Raw genomic sequence first — 22,452 nt, 5'->3', positions numbered from 1 at the left:
TATTCTGTTTGTGAATCAAGAGACAATAAAATATAAAAATAAACAACTGACAGTTAACACTTCACCTCAAGGGCAAGAAATACCGCCTTAAATGGTTTTATTATAATAATATGAATCAAGTAATAAAAAGACCGACACATTTGAAATAAAGAATATTAAACATACATTCTTCTACCATAAATCATGGAAAAAAGAAGGGTTATATTAATCTTTTGTCAAGGGCGCCATATTTTCGCACATTATAAGTATATTAGTATTTTATTATTCATTATAAATCAAGAGAAGAGGAGAATAACATTTGTGCCGCTTACATTTCATTTAGGTCAAGTTTTTGTGATCCACTTGGGTCAACATTCTGTCCAATGTCCCCACACAAAAAAGTGTAGTCAACAGATCGAAACAAATTGATCACACAAAATCATGAAAGAGAGCTTGAAACATATTCTCCCAAAACTGAGAAAGATCATGGCCTTAATTTGATGTGTTTTGGTGCTTAGAACACAGTTCGCGGGCATATATAGATATATTACTTAGCATAATTCTGGATAGGATCCTAGATAATATTATTTAATCCATGTTATATCTTATATTTACTAAATAGAAACACCACTGGAGGCACCAGGTTGATCCCAGAAAAATAATCAAAATTGCCCATTTGATATCTCTGTTAGTTATCTACAATCGTTGGATGAAGTATCTCAGGAAGTCATTGCCCTTTGTCCCACCTCAACACTTGTTCCTAACGGGACTTGTCTATAGGCTGTGATCTCTCAAAACTAAAGGACTAAAAGAAGCAAAAACAACCAGAGCCTTATGGATCTCTCTACAGGCTGCAATCTCTCAAAAAGGAAAAAGAAGTTGCAAAAAGGGATGAAAAAGCCACGCAGAACCTTGCGGATTCATGTATAGGCTGTGCTCTCTCAAAAAGAAAAATAATTTACAAAGAAGAAAAATGAGCAGCGATAATTTCCCACAGCCACCCCTTCATCTATTTCAAGTATCATCCCCTAATATCTCCATGGTGCTTGCGCCTAGAGGTCGTTGTTTTATCTTCCCCAAGCGTCCACTTTTGCCGACCGTCTAATCCAGCGGCAAGTTCTCTGCTTGCTGACACTTCCTTCCACTGATTTTTATTTTGCGAATGGGACCTCTCATTAGTTAAAAGGACTCATTACAATCTGCGGTGCACTGTGCTGATACCATCTGGACCAGTGGATAGCCAGACGGCAGTACGGGGAAGGTATCGCCCCACACTGTTTCTGGCGTACGGAAGATCACACAACACACTTGCGACCCAAGATTTGATCTCCAGTTTTTTTCGCACCATCGCCCGGCGTAAAACATCGAAAAAAACACCACTAGCAACGACCAGACAACTTCCAATAAATCTTTCTATTTTCTAGGTCCAGAACAGAATCTCTAATTCAGGTGATTAATTACAGTATATTTATAAGTTAAAAAATTGCAATCTGTATATTTAAAGCTATCAGGGTTATCTACCTTCTTAATAGTAGTAGGATTGCTGTGTGTGGTTTCCTTGCAGCTTTTAGTGTTTCTTGGTTGCCTGTAGGCACTGTTCACGAGGCGTCTGCTATATGTTGTAGTGGAAAAAGCAACTTCAACGTATGGATAATCTGTGCATGCACCATGAATTCCTTGATGTTGCACTGACGTTGTGAATTTTCAAGGGAGAGAATGATGTTCAATCATTAGTAAAAAGGCATCATCATTAGGTGTCAAGGAGAGCAAGAGTGCTGAATGCCAAAGTAAAATGTGATGATTATGAATGCTACTGCTCTTAATTCATGAGTTAAATGGAGAAAAATAAAACACTTCAGAAGGCCTTAGTTTTTATGTGGATCGACATTCCAGAGACTGATAATAAAAGGGTAACGATTATTGTAGTAATTTTCTTCTTCGCGTGTATAAGTTGGTGCCTTGCTGTTATTTCTGTTCACGTTCCTGGAGTTTTAAATATATACTACTGAGAATGAGTTCTCAAATTTAAAATAGCTATGACTACTCTCGCCATGGTTCTAAATTTACTTTGGCATTTAGATAGTACAACAAGTGCAAAATAAAATTAATATCCACAAAGATGCATGGGAGCTTTGCTTAGGTATAAGCTTTCTACGTGTATAAATAATATTTATTTATTTGTGATAAAACAGTAGTATGGCATTACGATTAGTTTGACATGCGTTCATGTATAGGAGTATAGGACCAATATTTACAAATATAAAAAAATTACCTTCTAAAAGAAAAAAAGAATCAATAACTGTGACCACCTCTCTATATATTCCAACAATAGTAATTCTTCTTCATGGCTAAAATAAGTAGAGTAATTAGCCACAATAAAATTCAATTTAAATTCCAATGAGACTATATCAACTGATAACTATTGTGCTTTTATTCGATTTCACTAAAAGGAGAGACTATCAACTGTATATTTTCTAGGTGAATGAATAGAAAAATTAGTTCCTTTTTTATTTGTGAGAAAATAGTAGCTTGCCATTAGGATTACGGTTAAATGTGTTCATTTATAGGCTCAATATTATAATTGTGAAATTTCCCTTCTAAAAGGAAAAAAGAATCTGTAACTGTGAATTTATAGGCACAATATTTATAGTTTTCTCCGTAGTGCTGCTCTGGAGGACATGTACAATAACCCTGGAATTTTATCCCAGTACATCAGCGAAGTGCTTATGGTAAATTTAATTTCATAAACTGTTTAGTGCGGTGAAATAACTAACCACAGTAAAAATAAGTTTGATCCTGCAGGTCTGACTTGACGCTCAATTTATATAGGCAAGAAAATGATCCCTCTCTCGATGGATCTTAGTTTATATTCCTATACCAGAGAAATATATGAATGTCACTGGGTCTAATATCAGTAAAGTATTTCTAATGCCATATGTGTATGATGTGTGTGTTGGTTCTTTTCAGAAGGTTGTCGGTAGCCTGCCAAGTTATTTACACATTAATTAGCCACATGTAAGTTGTTCCACGTAATGACCCTTTTGCTAAGCGGTTCACGCAATTATTTGCTTCACCTATTAATGGAGAACATTTTATCGACTACTGCACCCATGCTTAAGAAGGTGGGATTATTAAGTATTTTCAGTTGCTCACATTCTGATTACAAGTCCCACATCACTCATTCATGAGTGCAACTATGTTTTTTTTCTAGAATTGACATGCAAGTTGATTTTCCGATGAGCTAAGGTTTCTCAGTCCACCGCATTATTATTGGACTGAGTAACAGTTGTTTGTGATCGAGACATCATGTATATAAAGTATTGTACTTCAAAGGTTGGTATGGTTTTTCCGACATCCGATGTCATTCAACTCATATTCTTCTGTATCTTAGTCGACGTTACCCCCAGTGAATAACTTCTTTGAAAAAATATAGATATCCCTTCGTATGGATAAGTAGTAGAGGCATTCATATGTTTGTACAATAATATGTAGAAAGTGTTTCTTTCCCTATTCTTATTAATAAAAATTGTTAACACCAATGTTATTTACACTTTTTTAGAACATGCCATTTACACTTCAATTAGATGTATATATATGTTCCTTTTTTTTGCTAACCTGTCCGACCCATGGGTTGATGACTAGTATTTTTAAACTGGAGAAATATATGATTATCCTAAATCAGTTTATCGATCATTGCCTAATTTTAAGTAGATTTTTTTTCAAATCAAGAATTTATTACTAGCATCCATTAAACATAAACGGGCGCACTAGTGTATGTGTATCAGTGTGTGATTTTGTGCAAGAGAAAACTGGACAGTAAACAAGCACAGTGCAAGTAGTTAGGCATGGACAGAATTAAACAATCCGGGCGAGTTGAAATTTGAGAATACGTATACGTATACCATGATTAGTTGGTCCCCAATCAGGAGCACATGCAAATGTGGGGTTGAGGTAGCCAATAGCCCGAAGCACAGGAGCAAATCCAATCTTGATCGGGGAGGGGGCAAGGCTGTATGCGTGCTCCTCCCAGAGAATGACGCGCTCAAGGCACGGCGCATCGACCATGGCGAGCTCATGTGAGGGAAAGGCGTGCCAGAACAGCACGCATCTCAGCCTCGGCCTAACGAGGTCGATGCGGGTCAGCGCCACGCGGCCGCAGATGAACGTCAGCTTCTCCAGCTTGGGGATGCCGACGAGCAGCCGGTCGAAGTCTTCTTCGCATAAGCCCACAGAGCACAGGCCGAGCTTCAGCAGCTCGGGAAACTGGACGTCGTGCCTGCCGGTGTACTGTACGGCAGGTTGCACACGGCGACGTAGAGACGCACCAGGGAGGTGCACCGCAGGATCTCTTCCGGAAGGCTGATGAAGATGAGGGAGCAGCGGTTGACGAAGACGAGGTCCTGCACGCCCTTCCTGGCCAAGTCCTGGAACCAGTCCGTGAGCGTAGACGTCCGGTGTACGATGGCCTTGCTGTTGAGGTGGACGGATCGGAAAGGGCCCTCGTGGGAGCCGATGACCTGGGAGACGCGGCTCACCACGGCGTTTGGGTCATCAGATCCGTCGTCGCCGTGGGGGGTCAAGCTGTTGGCGTCGAGGTCCAGCGGGGTGGAGCGCCAGATGTATCTCCAGCTAGAGGACAGCACGGTGGTGCGGCCGGCCTCCTTCATGGGGAGCTCGGAGACGATCTGGCGTTGGATGTCCTCGGCGAGGGCGCTGATGTTGACGCGCCGGCCGCTGGAGTAGGCGACGGACTCGAAAGCTGCAGGGAGAGGGAGGGCGCCGGTGGTGGTGGTGCTTTGCCCAGGTGGAGCAGGTAGGCAGCGCAAGATGCGGTCCATGAAGAGGTCAGTGGCGTGGATCGAGGGAGAGGTCAAGGGGGGGTCAGAGAGCCGGCCGACGGCGTGAGCGTCAGGAGAGGTCAAAGCGGCGGCCGACATCCCGATGTTCTCTGTCTCGACCTTGCATGCGGTATGACGAGGATCGCCAGATATTGTGACATGTGATATCTGCAGATTTCTCAATTCATTGCAATAATTTCATGCATTTGATGAATGTGCTTTAGTTGATTGCTAGAACTTTTTATGCCAGAAGCAGAAGTTGGAAAATGTTCAAGACATTTTTGTTATTTTTGTAACATTCAAGACGTTTTGGTTATCTTTGAAGCATTCGAGACATTTTGAGTTGTTCTTGTTATCATACTCCCAGTTGTTGTTTCATCTTATGCCACAAGCAGAAGTTGAAAGTACGAGGTACTAGTATGATAGCAAATAAATTACCACAGAACGTTTGACCACTCTCTCTTCCTCTCTCTCTCTCCCTCTCTCTCTCTCTCTACCCCCGTCTCCCTATCTCGCCCTCTCTCCCCTCTCTCTCTACTCCCGTCTCCCTCTCTCGCCCTCTCTCGCCCTCTCTCTCTCTTCTCTCTCTCTCTCTCTCATGCGAGAATAAATGTACACATGCGAGAAGAAATCATAACCTCTTACTATGGGACATTAGCACAACTACTTCCCGACTGTCTTCCAACTTAGTATGATAGAAGAATATAAAATTCCTTTTTGTGGCAGTATCCATCCCTTTGGTTTAGGGGAACAAAATGCAAGTAAATGGATAAAATTTCCTTTATCCCGCCAGTTTAGGACAAACAATGAAAGCTAAACTCCTCTGAGACCTCTTTTAGACCCTTCCTATTGATAAGTAGTAGAGCCAATCATATCTTTGTATAATAATATGTGGTAAGTGTTACTTTCTCTATTCTCTTAAGAAACATTAGTAACATCAATGTTATTTACACTTTTTTTGAACATGTCATTTACACTTTAATTAGATGTATATATTCCTTTTTTATTGCTAACCGGTCTGACCCATGGGTTGATGACTAGTATTTTCAAACCAAAGAAATATATAATTATCCTAAATCACCTTACCCCCCCCCCATTGCCTAACTTTAAGTAAAATTTGTTTTGTCAAATCAAGAATTTAATCCTAGCATCCATTAAACGTCAAACGGGCACACTAGTGTATCCGTGAACACACCTCTATGGAAAGCATGGTCGGTGGATCTCGGAAACGGATTCAACGGGACACTCCTACACTCTGATAATCCCCAAGTGCAAGGAATCATCGTAGCAATTTCCAAGGGTGGAAGTGACAAGTACGGAGTGTCGAACTCACAAGGAGCTAAAGGTAGGATCAATATTCTCTCAAGTCCTATGTGCCACTGATATGACTATACGTACACCAAACGTTTGCTTCCATCTAGAAACGAGAAATAAAACTACGTATGGGTATGAAAGGGATAGCTTTGCATGATATCGGAGAACTAAAATATAAAAATAGGTGTTGTTCACATAAAGTTAGAATATATTACTATATATTATAAATAGCAAATGTGGAAAAATGATGGATCGGTGTGGAGAATTATCCTAGGCAATTGTTAACAAGATCGGTAATCATTATTGCAATTTTATATGAGGGAGAGGCATAAGATAACATACTTTCTCCATAGCATTAAAGTATCAAGTCCCCTTTATCCCATACGCAACAACCCCCTTACTCGGGTTTAAGCTTCTGTCACTCTAGCAATCCACTATAAGTGAATCATGAATGTATTGCAACACCCTACAGCGGGAATCCTTCATGTGTGCACAACACAAAAGGCACCATAGGACAGCACCAAAATAAAACATACAACTCAAGCCAATCTAGATCATCAATCAACCCAAAGACAAAAGAAATCTTCTCAAAACATCATAGGATGGCAACATACCATTGGATCATAATATGTGGCATAAAGCACCATGTTCAAGTAGGAGATTACAGCGGGTGCGGGAGGGTGGACCGCTTAAAAGAGATGAGGAAGGTGATGAAGATGGTGATGTTGATGAAGACGATCTCCGCGGCGATGGTTCCCTCGGCTGCACTCCGGCGCCACCGAGAGAGAGGGGGAGTGGTTCTTGCCCTTGTGCTTCCTCCTCCATGGCCTCACCCCTATATGGGAAAGAGGTTACCCCTCTGGTCCTTGGCCTCCATGGTGATGATGGCCCCTCCGGCTTCCTCCTCCATGGCCTCCGGTGATGATGGCCCCCTCCGGCTTCCTCCTCCATGGCCTCCGGTGATGATGGCCCCCTCCGGCAGGGTGCCAGAGAGGGCCTAGATTGGTTTTTCGTGGCTACAGAGGCTTGCGTCGGCGGAACTTCTTGTCTCGGGTTCTTTTTGGAGGTTTGGGGATTTATAACAATTTTTCGCATCGGTCTCACATCAAGGGGGTGCCCAAGGGGCCCACAAGCCGTAGGAGCGCGCCCTACCCCCGAGGGAGCGCCCTGGCGGCTTCTGGACACCTCGATCACTTCCTGGCCCAGCTCCGGTGCTTCGGGGGTCTCTTTTGGTCCATCAAAAATCACCGTAAATTTTCAGCCCATTCCGAGAACTTTTATTTCTGCACAAAAACCGACACCACGGTAGTTCTGCTAAAAACAGCGTTAGTCCAGGTTAGTTCTAATCAAATCATACCAAAACCATATAACATTGTTTTAAACATGGCACGAATACTTCAGAAATTATAGATACATTGGACACGTATCACACTCCAGCATCAATGGTAGTACGGCATTACTCGTACCGGAGGTGAGGTCAGCAGCGGCGCCTACTACAGCATCCCCGACGGCACCTACAACGCAGAATCAGTACGAGCAACACGTGAGAGACCTTATCACACTTCTATATTCCTGCGCCACCGCGTTTGCCAAAGGGGACAAGGAACTGATAAAGAAGGGGTTGGGGAGGATATACAACAGTCTCGCATCGGACGACGTCGGCGGGCCCCTGCACTGCCTCTTGTCTTTGTTCGCCGACACTCTAGTGCTGCGCGTAGTCCACCCATGCCAGGGCGTGTGTCGCGCCGTCCAGCTGCACAAGACTACCCCCACACCATCGGCCGGCGCGGTGCGCCGCCACTTCGCCGAGATGTGCCCGTTCCTCTGTCTCACCGGGACCACGACGAACTACGCCATCATCGATGCAGCTCGAACGGAGAGGAATGTCGTGCTCCACGTCGTCGATATTGACGGTGCTGACGCCGCCCAGTGACTTCTGCTCCCCCGCCTCTTTGCCAAGCGTCCGCGAGCAGGCGCACATGACCAAATCCTCCGTATGACCATTGTCAACGAGGAGGATGAGTTCTCCTCGCATGGGAAGTCGATAGCCTGCACATCATCTTCCAGTTCCACCTGATGAAACTCCACATCAATCAGCTGCTCGACATTGAGCCCCCGGTGTCAGGAGCGGCGAAGCACTGGTCATCGTCTCCACCCTACAGATCCACCTTCTGCTCGCCGATGAGTTTGTAGAAGTGGCTACTCGTCCTCACGACAGGAAAGGAAAAGCGCAAGCCCATGCTACCATGATGAGGGCCGATGCGCTCCTCCGCGACCTAGCGGAGCTATGACCGAAGCACATGGTCGTGACGGAGCAGGAGGCCGACCACAATGGCGAGTTCATGGGCCGGTTCGACAACACGCTCAACTACTACGGGGCCATGTATGATGCTCTAGAGGAGAGCGTACCTGCACACGGGGTCAGCAATGGAGCGGTCGGACATGGAATGGTGCCTGCTCCTGTATGAGATCAGGGATATCGTTGCATGTGATGGCGCGCAGCGCCGGGAGCGCCACGAGCGGATGGTGAAGTGAGCGGAGCGGATGACGGCTGCCGGATTCGCATCTACGGCGATGAGCGCAGATGCAGTGGCGCAAACGGTGATGCTGGGGCAGATGGTGACCGGCTGCAGCAGGGCATACATGGTTTCTAGTGAGAAGGATGTGTGCTTCTTCATCAACTGGCGCGACATCCTGATGTTCTCTGTCTCGACCTGTCGTGCGGTGTGACGAGGATCACCAGATATTGTGCCATGTGATATCTGCAGATTTCTCAATTCATTGCAACAATTTCATGCATTTGATGAATGTGCTTTAGTTTATTGCCAGAACTTCATGTTATCATTTTGAGTTGTTGTTGTTATCCTACTATGCGATAGGTGTTGTTTTATCTTATTCCAGAAGAAGAAGTTGGAAAATGTTCAAGACATTTGTGTTATTTTTGGAACCTTCAAAACATTTCGGTTATCTTTGAAACATTCAAGATGTGTTGGTTATCTTTGAAACATTAAAAACATACTAGTATGATAGCAAATCAATTACCACAGAACGTTTGACCTCTGTCTCTCCCTCCCTCTTTGTACGTCCCTCCCTCTCCCTCTCTCCCCTCTCTCTCTGCATTCTCGCAAGGACAAACATACACATGCGAGAAGAAATCATAACCTCTTCTAATGGGGCTTAGCACGATGACTTCCCGACTGTCTCCCAACTTAGTATGATAGAAGAATATAAATATCCTTTTTGTGGCAGTATTCATCCCTTTAGTTTAGAGGAACAAAGTGCAAGTAAATGGATAAAATTTCCTTTATCCCAACCATTTAGGACAAACAAATGAAAGCTAAACTCCTGTGAGACCTGTTTTAGACCCTTCCCGTGGATAAGTAGTAGAGACAATCATATCTTTGTATAATAATATGTAGCAAGTGTTACTTTCTCTATTCTTATTAAGAAACATTAGTAACATCAATGTTATTTACACTTTTTTTGAACATGTCATTTACACTCTAATTAGATGTATATGTTCCTTTTTTTTATTTCTAACCGGTCCGACCCATGGGTTGATGACTAGTACTTTCAAACAGAAGAAATATTTGATTATCCTAAATCTCCTTATCCCCCATTGTCTAACTTTAAGTAAAATTTGTTTTGTCAAATCAAGAATTTATTCCTATCATCTGTTAAACGTCAAACGGGCACACTAGTGTATCAGTGAACTCACCTCTAAGGACAGCGTGGTCGGTGGATCTCGGAAACGGACTCAACGAGACATTCTTACACTCCAGCATCAATGGTAGTACGACATTACTCGTGCCGGAGGTGAGGTCGGCAGCGGCGCCTACTACAGCATCCCCGACGGCACCTCACCGCAGAATCAACATGAGCAGCACGCGATAGACCTGATCACACTTCTATATTCCTGCGCCACCGCGTTCGCCGAAGGGGACAAGGAGCTGATAAAGAAGGGGCTGGAGAGGATATGCAGCAGTCTCGCATCGGACAACATCGGCATGCCCCTGCACTGCCTCCTGTGTTCGTTAGACGACGCTATAGCACTACGCGTGGTCCACCCATTCCAGGGTGTGTGCCATGCCGTCCAACTGCACAAGATTACCCCCGCACCGTCGGTCGGCGCGGTGCACCGCCACTTTGCCGAGATGTGGTCGTTCCTCCACCTCGCCGGGACCATGACGAACTACACCATCATCGATGCTGCTCGGACGGAGAGGAATGTCGTACTCCACGTCGTCGATCTTGACGGCGCTGACGCAGCCCAATTACTCCTGCTCCTCCGCCTCTTTGCCAAGCGTCGGCGAGCGGGCGCACATGACCAAATCCTCCGTCTGACCATTGTCAACGAGGAGGTCGAGTTCCTGTCCGTTACCGGTGCACTCCTCGCCCGGGAAGCCGGGAGCCTGCACATCAGCTTCCAGTTCCACCCGCTGAAACTCCACATCAATCAGCTGCTCATCATTGAGCCCCTCGGTGTCAGGAGCGGCGAAGCACTGGTCATCGTTTCCACCCTACAGCTCCACTTTCTGCTCACCGACGAGTTTGTAGAAGTGGTTGCTCATCCTCACGACAGGAAAGGGAAAGCGCAGGCCCATGCTACCATGACGAGGGCCGACGCGCTCCTCCGCGACCTAGCGGAGCTATCGCCGAAGCACATGGTCGTGACGGAGCAGGAGGCCGACCATGACGGCGAGTTCATGGGCCGGTTCGACAACGTGCTCAACTACTACGAGGGCCTGTTTAATGCCCTAGAGGAGAGCGTACCTGCACGCGGGTCGGCAATGCAGTGGTCGGACATGGAATGGTGCCTGCTCCTATATGAGATCAGGGATGTCGTTGCATGTGACCGCGTGCAGCACCGAAAGCGCCACGAGCGGATGGCGAAGTGGGCGGAGCGGCTGACGGCCGCCGGGTTCATGTCTGCGGCGATGAGCGCAGACGCAGTGGCGCAAACGGTGATGCCGGGGCAAATGGTGACCGGCTGCAGCAGGGCGTACATGGTTTCCAGTGAGAAGGATAAGTGCTTCTTCATCCACTGGCGTGGCATCCTGATGTTCTCTGTCTTGACCTGTCATGCAGTGTGACAAGGATCACCAGATATGGTGACATGTGATATCTGCAGATTTCTCAATTCATTGCAATAATTTCATGCATTTGATGAATGTGCTTTAGTTGATTGCTAGAACTTCTTGTTATCATTTTGAGTTGTTGTTGTTATCCTACTTTGCGATGGCTGTTGTTTCATCTTATGCCACAAGCAAAAGTTGAAAATGTTCAAGACATTTTTGTTATTTTTGAAAAATTCAAGACGTTTTGGCTATCTTTGAAACATTTTCAAGACGTGTTGGTTATCTTTGAAACATTCAAGAAGTACTAATATGATAGCAAATAAATTACCACAGAACGTTTGACCTCTCACTCTCCCTCTCTCTTTGTACCTCCCTCCCTCTCCCTCTCTCCCCTCTCTCTCTCTCTTCCTGCATTCTCGCAAGGACAAACATACACATGCGAGAAGAAATCATAACCTCTTCTAATGGGACTTAGCACGATGACTTCCCGATTGTCTTCCAACTTAGTATGATAGAAGAATATAAATATCCTTTTTGTGGCAGTATCCATCCCTTTGGTTTAGAGGAGCAAAGTGCAAGTAAATGGATAAAATTTCCTTTATCCCAACCGTTTAGGACAAACAAATGAAAGCTAAACTCCTCTGAGACCTCTTTTAGACCCTTCCTGTGGATAATTAGTAGAGACAATCATATCTTTGTATAATAATATGTAGCAAGTGTTACTTTCTCTATTCTTATTAAGAAACATCAATAACACCAATGTTGTTTACACTTTTTTTGAACATGTCATTTACACTTTAATTAGATGTATATGTTCCTTTTTTATTGCTAACCGGTCCAACCCATGGGTTGATGACTAGTATTTTCAAACCGAAGAAATATACGATTATCCTAAATCACCTTATCCCCATTGTATAACTTTAAGTAAAATTTGTTTTGTCAAATCAAGAATTTATTCCTATCATCCGTTAAACGTCAAATGGGCACACTAGTGTATCACTGAACTCGCCTCTAAGGACAGCGTGGTCGGTGGATCTCGAAAGCGGACTCAACGGGACATTTGTACACTGCAGCATCAATGGTAGTACGACATTACTCGTACCGGAGGTGCGGTCGGCAGCGGCACCTACTACAGCATCCCCGACGGCACCTCACAGCAGAATCAGTATGAGCTGCACGCGATAGACCTTATTACACTTCTATATTCCTGCGCCACCGCGTTCGCCAAAGGGGACAAGGAGCTGATAAAGAAGAGGCTGGAGAGGATATGCAGGAGTCTCGCATCGGACGATGTCGGCAGGCCCCTGCATTGCCTCGCGTCTTCGTTTGCCGATGCTCTAGCACCACGCGTGGTCCACCCTTGTCAGGGCGTGTGCCGTCCCGTCCAGCTACACAAGATTACCCCCGCACCGTCGGCCGGCGCGGTGCACCACCACTTCGCCGAGACATGCCTGTTCCTCCACCTCGCCGGGACAACGCTGAACTACGCCATCTTCGATGCAGCTCGGGCGGAGAGGAATGATGTGCTCCACGTCGTCGGTCTCGACGGCGCTGACATGGCCCAGTGACTTCTGCTCCTTCGCCTCTTTGCCAAGGGTCCGCGAGCGGGCGCACATGACGAAATCCTCCGTCTGACCATTGTTAACGAGGAGGATGAGTTCCTGTGCATCACCGGTGTGCTCCTCGCCCGGGAAGCCTAGTTCCACCCGGTGAAAATCCACATCAATCAGCCACGCAACATCGAGCCACTCGGTGTCAGGACTGGCGAAGCACTAGTCATGGTCTCCACCCTACAGCTCCACCGTTTGCTGGCCTACAAGTTTGTAGAAGTGGCTGCTCGTCCTCATGACAGGAAAGGAAAAGTGCAGGCCCATGCTACCATGACGAGGGCTGCCGTGCTCCGCCGCGACCTAGCGGAGCTATCGCCGAAGCACATGGTCGTGACGGAGCAAGAGGCCGACCACAACGGTGAGTTCATGGGCCAGTTCGACAACGCGTTCAACTACTACGGGGTCCTGTTTGATGCCCTGGAGGAGAGCGTACATGTACGCAGGTCAGCAATGGAGCGGTCCGACATGGAATGGTGCCTGCTCCTATATGCAATTAGGGATAACGTTGCCTGTGATGGCGCACAGCGTCGGGAGCGCCACGAGCGGATGATGGCCGCCGGGTTCGCGTCTGCGGTGATGAGCGCAGACGTAGTGGCGCAAACGGAGATGCTAGGGCAGATGGTGACCGGCTGCAGCAAGGGGCGTATAGGGTTTCCAGTGAGTAGGATGTGTGCTTCTTCATCCACTGGGGCGGCATACTGATATTCTCTGTCTCGACCTGCAGGCGTGCGGTGTGACGAGGATCGCCAGATATTGTGACATGTGATATCTGCAAATTTCTCAATTCATTGCAATAATTTCATGCATTTGATGAATGTGCTTTAGTTGATTGCCAGAACATCTTGTTATCATTTTGAGTTGTTGTTATCCTACTGTGTGATAGCTGTTGTTTCATCTTATGCCACAAGCAGATGTTGGAAAATGTTCAAGACATTTTTTTATTTTTGAAACATTCAAGACGTTTTGATTATCTTTGCAACATTCAAGACATTTTGGTTATCTTTGAAACATTCAAGACGTACTATTATGATAGCAAATCAATTAGCACAAAACGTTTGACCTCTTTCTCTCTCCCTCACTCTCTCTACCTCCCTCCCTCTCCCTCTCTCCCCCCCTCTCTCTCTCCACATTCTCGCAAGGACAAACATACACATGCGAGGAGAAATCGCAACCTCTTCCTATGGGGCCTTAGCACGACGACTTTCCGTTCTACTGTCTTCCAACTTAGTATGATACAAGAATATAAAATTCCTTTTTTGGCAGTATCCATCCCTTTGGTTTAGAGGAATAAAGTGCAAGTAAATGTATAAAATTTCCTTTATCCCAATTGTTTAAGATAAACAAATGAAAGCTAAACTCCTTTGAGCCCTCTTTTAGACCCTGTAAGGCAAGTGCCAGCTTTGGCCACACGGCTTATAAGCTGTTCCGTGACGGCGCCGGCAGCCGCCTAAGTTGTAGACACGTGGGAGATGTGTTTTTCCGAGTGTGTCCTGTAAGCCGGGTGCATTTTCCGGTTGATACCGTGTTATCCCTATAAGCCGAGACCTTTTTTTTTGCAACACTCGGCTTATAGATGGCCATAAGCCGAGTCCTTTAAATATGCATGGCTTATGGACATCATGGTTTTCTTTTCAAGACTCGGCTTAGAGGAACATAAGCCGAGTACAAGAAAAAAAGCACTCGGCTTATGGGCTAACACACGGGAAAACCGGATTTTCCTATAGTTCATGTGTGATTTAGTGCATTTCCTGATAAGGAAAATAATAAAAAATTGGACAATAAACAAGTAGGGTGCAAGAAGGCATATAGTAGCATCGACAGAATTATAAACAATCCATTTGAAATTTGAGAATAAGTACCATGATTAGTTCGTCCCCAATCTGGAGCACATGCAATGTGGGGTTGAGGTAGCCAACAGCCCGAAGCAGCAGAGCATTTCCAATCTTGATCTTGGCAGGGGTAATGTTGTATGCGTCCGCCTCCCAGAGTATGATGCAATCAAGCCTTGACGCTTCCACCATGGCGAGTTGATGTGACGGAACGGCATGCTAGAACAGCATGCATCTCAGGGAGGTGCACCGCATGATCTTTTCAGGAAGACTGATGAAGACGAGGGACCAGCGGTTCACGAAGACGAGTTCCTGCACGCCCTTCCTAACGAACGCCTTGATCCACTCCCTGAGCTTAGACATCTGGTTGTTGAGGTGGACGGATCGGAAAGGGCCCTCGTGGTAGCCGATGACTTGAGACGTGGCTCACCACCTTGTCGGGGTCATCAGGTCCGTTGCCGCTGCCATGGGGGATCAAGTTGTTGGCTTCGAGGTCGAGCGGGCTGGGGCACCAGATGTATCTCCAGCTTGAGGACAGGACGGTGGTGCTACTGGCCTCCTTCATGGGGATCTTGGACACGAACTGGCGTTCGATGTCTTCGGGGAGGGCGTTGATGTTGACGCGCTGTCCGCTGGAGTAGGAGGCTGACTCGATATCTGCAGAGGGAGAGGGTGGACTGTGTGGTGGTGATTGGCCCAGGTGGAGCAGGGAGGCAGTGCAAGATGTGGTCGATGATGATGTCCATGGCGTGGCAGGAGAGGTCACAGAGGCGGCCGACGATGTGAGTGTGAGGAGAGGTCAGAGCGGCGGCCGGGGAAAGTGAGACGGGAATGGAATGGGGATTGGCTGCGTGACCTCGATCCAAATTTGGATACCCTGGTAGTACTCCACCAGTGATTTTACACACTCTCTCAGACCTAGGGCTCCGTTCCAACATTTGAGCCGGTTGGTCGGGAGTCGGGACAGGGCGCCGCAGGAGTACGATATTCATGGGCCTTTTCTGACCTTCATATTTTGCTCTGGATTATTAACTCTTCGTCAGCCCTTTTTACGTCCTTCCGTTGACAAGTCTGGGAGATGCAATGTAGTCGGCACTCAATCACATATTATTGTCTACAGATTGGAGGAGTACAATATTCGTGGACACCCTTTTTAACATGTGAACATTTAAAAAATGGCATTAGCACTTTGAGAAATGTATGAAGATTATATTAAGCGTAATGAACATTTATTGAGGATGTGCAAAAAGTTAATAAATTTCATGAACATTTTTCTGAGTGCCTGGACCACTTTTGAAAATTACCTGAACAGTTTGTGAAATATGTGCAAACGTAATATGAGTGTATTTTATCCAAAATACACTCATATAAACAAAGAGAAAAATATTCCTAGAAAGGGTGCTGGAGTACCTACCTCCCGGGGCTCGTCGAGGGCAAGAGTGCCCTTCAAGCCATTTGTTCTGTGGTGGCATGCCATGTAGGCCTCTCCGGGGCTCTCCATGCCATCTGAACCCGGACAGCGCGCACCCAGGTGTCTCAGGTTGGCGGTCCATGATGGGTCATCCGCGCGTTCGGGGACACCGTTATTGGGCGGTGTTGGGAATGCCTGCAAGTAGGGCCCCGTGCGCAATGGCATCTCCGAACCCGCCTGTCAGCACCCTCGGCCTCGTGCGGCCTGGTCCGCCCACGCCATCCTGGGCCGCGTCGCACCTGCCTTCCACGTTACGCTCGCCCGGTTAGAGAGCTCCCTACGTTGTCCCGGTTCGTGCGCGTTGTGTGTTTTGCTTCGTGCGCCAGGCATGTTAGGTACGCCCACCCGACGACTGCCTCTAGCCCCATGCACCAACCGAGTAGGGTATTTCCGTCCGGCCAGGCATTGCGGCGGCAAGTGGCTGGCATGCGCACACTCGACGGTGCAGGGTTGCTTCCCTGACACTAGCCGGGCACTGCTCGTGGTTACCCCTACCGGGTTTCTTTACTGTCGTCAGCCGGGCACTGGTGCTCGCAATATCTCTTACTTTGTTCCGGATTGTTTCACTTGGTCGTCTTCAACTACCTTAAGATGGATGGTCAGTTGCTCGGCCTGATAAGTTTGTCTTCTCCTTAAGGAGGTTCCAATTTCCTATAAGTTTGTTGTCTTGCACCGCACGTCGGGCGCTGTTTATGCTAGGCTGCCTTTCACTTCATTTCGCTCCTGCTGGCAGAAGCGAGCACGTCTTCGATGTAGGCATTCTCTATTGTGACGGGCGGCAGACACATGTCCATCAGTGGGTTCCTGAGGACATTGGAAAGTGAAAGGGTTTTGGTAGGAAGAGAAGATCGACAGAGATCTAGATATATAGTGAAGGGGAGAGAAGAGAGGAAGAAGAAAAGCTAAGGAGAGAGAGGGAGAATAGACAAAGGAGAGTGCAAGGAGAAAGAAGAGAAAGTGGAGAAAGAATTGAAGGGAGAGAGGAGGAAGAAGGAGCAGGCTGCCCAAAGCTGAATTGTTGGCCCATGGCGTGTCGTCCAACTAACACACCAATTGTATCTAGGTCACTAGTCGCGTTGAAGCAAAGAACACACCACTAATAATTAACCTGTTACTAGTGGCGTGGAAGTTTAGAGCCCTCGCTAGTACTAGTGACGATACCAGTGGTGTGCCCTTAGGGTCCACACCACTAATAGTTTATGCGGGATCACCACTAGATCCCATACACTGTTGTCTAGTCTACTGAGACCTAATAGTTTATGCGGGGTACGTGACATGACCTCTAACTGGAGAAATATATAGGCTTAATTGGATCAATACCACTCGAATTCTGGCGATTCCGAGAAATGCCACTGCAATTTCCAAACTATGAAAAATGTCATTTCCGTTTTTGAAAGTTTCCAAAAATGGAAATGCCATTTTTCAAAGTTTGGAAATTGTAGTGGCATTTCTCGTAATCGCCAGAATTTGAGTGGCAATTATCTAGTTAACCCAAATTTATATGTGCTTGTAGAACCCATGAATTGTCAATTTGTATATTTAAAGTTAGGATTATTCAGTAAAGATCAGTATGTTATGCAATGAATTTCTTTAAATGAGCAAACCAAATTATGTCTTACTTTAACATATGTCTGGCCCTGCATCATACAGTTTGTAAAGGTGTAACAATCAATCACTTAACTCATTTATTGCCGATTTTAACTCGGTGCATATTTCTCTCTTCCTGATGTGTACATTCGAAAGCACTTGAAAAAACTGATATAAAAATATGTAACCAGTCCAATAATATACCTTGCCAGGGGTCAACTATATCTTACGTAAGCCTGCATGAAACAGTTAAAGTATATTATCCACGAATCACGACAGCATGATCAATATTATAATCAAAATAGAACCATTTTTTTCTGAGACGCACAACCAGATTGTTGTTAACTCGCAGGTGATTCTTTCATACATGTAGAACGCTCACACAGTTGTGGCTAGCCACATGAAAATACCTCATAAAATACACAGTTACTATGTCGTTTAGCCACCAACATCCACGGAATTCATGTATCATATGAAGAGTTTATCTTGAAGTGTCGCAGATAAAATTGGGCAAAGGCAAATGGGTATGCAGTGTAGGCATCATTTAAGGTACAAATATTTATTCAAGAAATCAGCCACATGATGGCTAGTAAATTAAGTAGAGAATAATGGTGATGCAAGGGTACTTGAAATTGGAGAGCTGCCGGCAACCTGACAACTGAAAGTATAATATTGCCTAAAAGAAGCTATATTGCCTTCAGGGACTTGACTATCAGTTTAGTAGCCCTTTGCAGAATAACTAGTAGGAAGAAGTGCCAGGCCTGTTCAAGTTAGGCAATCAAAAGGGTCACTAAGTAAGAGATCAGATGCTTTCTTGTAGTTCCACGTGTTGTGTTTATGCACCCTGAAGATTTGCACAGTCTCACTAGCTAATTCAACCGAAGCGGCAGCCCTTTTCCATTTTTCTTCTATATCAGTTTCCAAGCCGGCAGAAAATACATCATCTGAAAAGACAATGCAAATCTCCTTGAGCATGTTCGCACTTTTCAAAATGGACTTAAAAAAATGATAGTTCGCTACCACCCCCACAGAAACCATGCAATACGAGCTTCTCAATGGTTGATTTCACACATTTGATGGGATCTATTTTCTTCTTCCATAATGTGCCATCACTGTCAACAGAGGTTTTGAATAGAGATCCGCCATTCTACAAAGAAAAGTGTTAGCTGGGCCATATATTTCATGTCAATTGTTGTGTGCAAATGATTTAGAATAAGGAAAAGTGGGAGAAATGGACGTCACATATTCCTTGATATGCAATATCTGAATTCTTGGTAAGCATGTTAGAAATGATAGCGCCATCCTTTCTTCCTTTGGCAGCTCCAAACTGGAAATCAATGGCCAAGATATTGACACTCGGAACCTCAGCAGTTGGACTAGCATTTGTCCCGGCCTACAGTACATAACTCATTAAAATACACAGACATTCCTTGTTTTCTCGGTATCAAGAGACTATGCAATCGCTTATTCTGTTTGTGAATCAAGAGACAACAAAATATAAAAATAAACAACTGACAGTTAACACTTCACCTCAAGGGCAAGAAATACCGCATTAAACGGTTTTATTATAATAATATGAATCAAGTAATGAAAAGACCGACACATTTGAAACAAAGAATATTAAACATACATTCTTCTACCATTAATCATGGAAAAAAGAAGGGTTATATTAATCTTTTGTCAAGGGCGCCATATTTTCGCACATTACAAGTGTATTAGTATTTTATTATTCATTATAAATCAAGAGAAGAGGAGAATAACATTTGTGCCGCTTACATTTCATTTAGGTCAAGTTTTTGTGATCCACTTGAGTCAACATTGTGTCCAATGTCCCCACACAAAAAAGTGTAGTCAACAGATCGAAACAAATTGATCACACAAAATCATGAAAGAGAGCTTGAAACATATTCTCCCAAAACTGAGAAAGATCATGGCCTTAATTTGATGTGTTTTGGTGCTTAGAACACAGTTCGCGGGCATATATAGATATATTACTTAGCATAATTCTGGATAGGATCCTAGATAATATTATTTAATCCATGTTATATCTTATATTTACTAAATAGAAACACCACTGGAGGCACCAGGTTGATCCCAGAAAAATAATCAAAATTGCCCATTTGATTTCTCTGTTAGTTATCTACAATCGTTGGATGAAGTATCTCAGGAAGTCATTGCCCTTTGTCCCACCTCAACACTTGTTCCTAACGGGACTTGTCTATAGGCTGTGATCTCTCAAAACTAAAGGACTAAAAGAAGCAAAAACAACCAGAGCCTTATGGATTTCTCTACAGGCTGCAATCTCTCAAAAAGGAAAAAGAAGTTGCAAAAAGGGATGAAAAAGCCACGCAGAGCCTTGCGGATTCATGTATAGGCTGTGCTCTCTCAAAAAGAAAAATAATTTACAAAGAAGAAAAATGAGCAGCGATAATTTCCCACAGCCACCCCTTCATCTATTTCAAGTATCATCCCCTAATATCTCCATGGTGCTTGCGCCTAGAGGTCGTTGTTTTATCTTCCCCAAGCGTCCACTTTTGCCGACCGTCTAATCCAGCGGCAAGTTCTCTGCTTGCTGACACTTCCTTCCACTGATTTTTATTTTGCGAATGGGACCTCTCATTAATTAAAAGGACTCATTACAATCTGCGGTGCACTGTGCTGATACCATCTGGACCAGTGGATAGCCAGACGGCAGTACGGGGAAGGTATCGCCCCACACTGTTTCTGGCGTACGGAAGATCACACAACACACTTGCGACCCAAGATTTGATCTCCAGTTTTTTTCGCACCATCGCCCGGCGTAAAACATCGAAAAAAACACCACTAGCAACGACCAGACAACTTCCAATAAATCTTTCTATTTTCTAGGTCCAGAACAGAATCTCTAATTCAGGTGATTAATTACAATATATTTATAAGTTAAAAAATTGCAATCTATATTATTTAAAGCTATCAGGGTTATCTACCTTCTTAATAGTAGTAGGATTGCTGTGTGTGGTTTCCTTGCAGCTTTTAGTGTTTCTTGGTTGCCTGTAGGCACTGTTCACGAGGCGTCTGCTATATGTTGTAGTGGAAAAAGCAACTTCAACGTATGGATAATCTGTGCATGCACCATGAATTCCTTGATGTTGCACTGACGTTGTGAATTTTCAAGGGAGAGAATGATGTTCAATCATTAGTAAAAAGGCATCATCATTAGGTGTCAAGGAGAGCAAGAGTGCTGAATGCCAAAGTAAAATGTGATGATTATGAATGCTACTGCTCTTAATTCATGAGTTAAATGGAGAAAAATAAAACACTTCAGAAGGCCTTAGTTTTTATGTGGATCGACATTCCAGAGACTGATAATAAAAGGGTAACGATTATTGTAGTAATTTTCTTCTTCGTGTGTATAAGTTGGTGTCTTGCTGTTATTTCTGTTCACGTTCCTGGAGTTTTAAATATATACTACTGAGAATGAGTTCTCAAATTTAAAAAAGCTATGACTACTCTCGCCATGGTTCTAAATTTACTTTGGCATTTAGATAGTACAACAAGTGCAAAATAAAATTAATATCCACAAAGATGCATAGGAGCTTTGCTTAGGTATAAGCTTTCTACGTGTATAAATAATATTTATTTATTTGTGATAAAACAGTAGTATGGCATTACGATTAGTTTGACATGCGTTCATGTATAGGAGTATAGGACCAATATTTACAAATATAAAAAAATTACCTTCTAAAAGAAAAAAATAATCAATAACTGTGACCACCTCTCTATATATTCCAACAATAGTAATTCTTCTTCATGGCTAAAATAAGTAGAGTAATTAGCCACAATAAAATTCAATTTAAATTCCAATGAGACTATATCAACTGATAACTATTGTGCTTTTATTTGATTTCACTAAAAGGAGAGACTATCAACTGTATATTTTCTAGGTGAATGAATAGAAAAATTAGTTCCTTTTTTATTTGTGAGAAAATAGTAGCTTGCCATTAGGATTACGGTTAAATGTGTTCATTTATAGGCTCAATATTATAATTGTGAAATTTCCCTTCTAAAAGGAAAAAAGAATCTGTAACTGTGAATTTATAGGCTCAATATTTATAGTTTTCTCCCTAGTGCTGCTCTGGAGGACATGTACAATAACCCTGGAATTTTATCCCAGTACATCAGCGAAGTGCTTATGGTAAATTTAATTTCATAAACTGTTTAGTGCGGTGAAATAACTAACCACAGTAAAAATAAGTTTGATCCTGCAGGTCTGACTTGACGCTCAATTTATATAGGCAAGAAAATGATCCCTCTCTCGATGGATCTTAGTTTATATTCCTATACCAGAGAAATATATGAATGTCACTGGGTCTAATATCAGTAAAGTATTTCTAATGCCATATGTGTATGATGTGTGTGTTGGTTCTTTTCAGAAGGTTGTCGGTAGCCTGCCAAGTTATTTACACATTAATTAGCCACATGTAAGTTGTTCCACGTAATGACCCTTTTGCTAAGCGGTTCACACAATTATTTGCTTCACCTATTAATGGAGAACATTTTATCGACTACTGCACCCATGCTTAAGAAGGTGGGATTATTAAGTATTTTCAGTTGCTCACATTCTGATTACAAGTCCCACATCACTCATTCATGAGTGCAACTATGTTTTTTTTCTAGAATTGACATGCAAGTTGATTTTCCGATGAGCTAAGGTTTCTCAGTCCACCGCATTATTATTGGACTGAGTAACAGTTGTTTGTGATCGAG

The 22,452-nt window shown here is 44.2% G+C and overlaps 2 pseudogenes; both read left to right on the top strand.

Annotated features, from left to right (window-relative positions):
* The first annotated feature begins 8,705 nt into the window (after window positions 1–8,705).
* Window positions 8,706–11,224, top strand: LOC147983347 (scarecrow-like protein 3; annotated as a pseudogene).
* Window positions 11,225–11,688: 464 nt separating this feature from the next.
* Window positions 11,689–13,556, top strand: LOC147983346 (GRAS family protein TF80-like; annotated as a pseudogene).
* The last annotated feature ends 8,896 nt before the right edge of the window (window positions 13,557–22,452 follow it).

This window comes from Triticum urartu, chromosome 2A, assembly GCF_056163025.1.
Source record: "Triticum urartu cultivar PI428250 chromosome 2A, HENAU_Tu73, whole genome shotgun sequence".
NCBI lineage: Eukaryota > Viridiplantae > Streptophyta > Magnoliopsida > Poales > Poaceae > Triticum > Triticum urartu.
The sequence above is the reverse complement of the archived record's forward strand: the minus strand, read 5'-3'. Positions and strand labels throughout refer to the sequence as shown.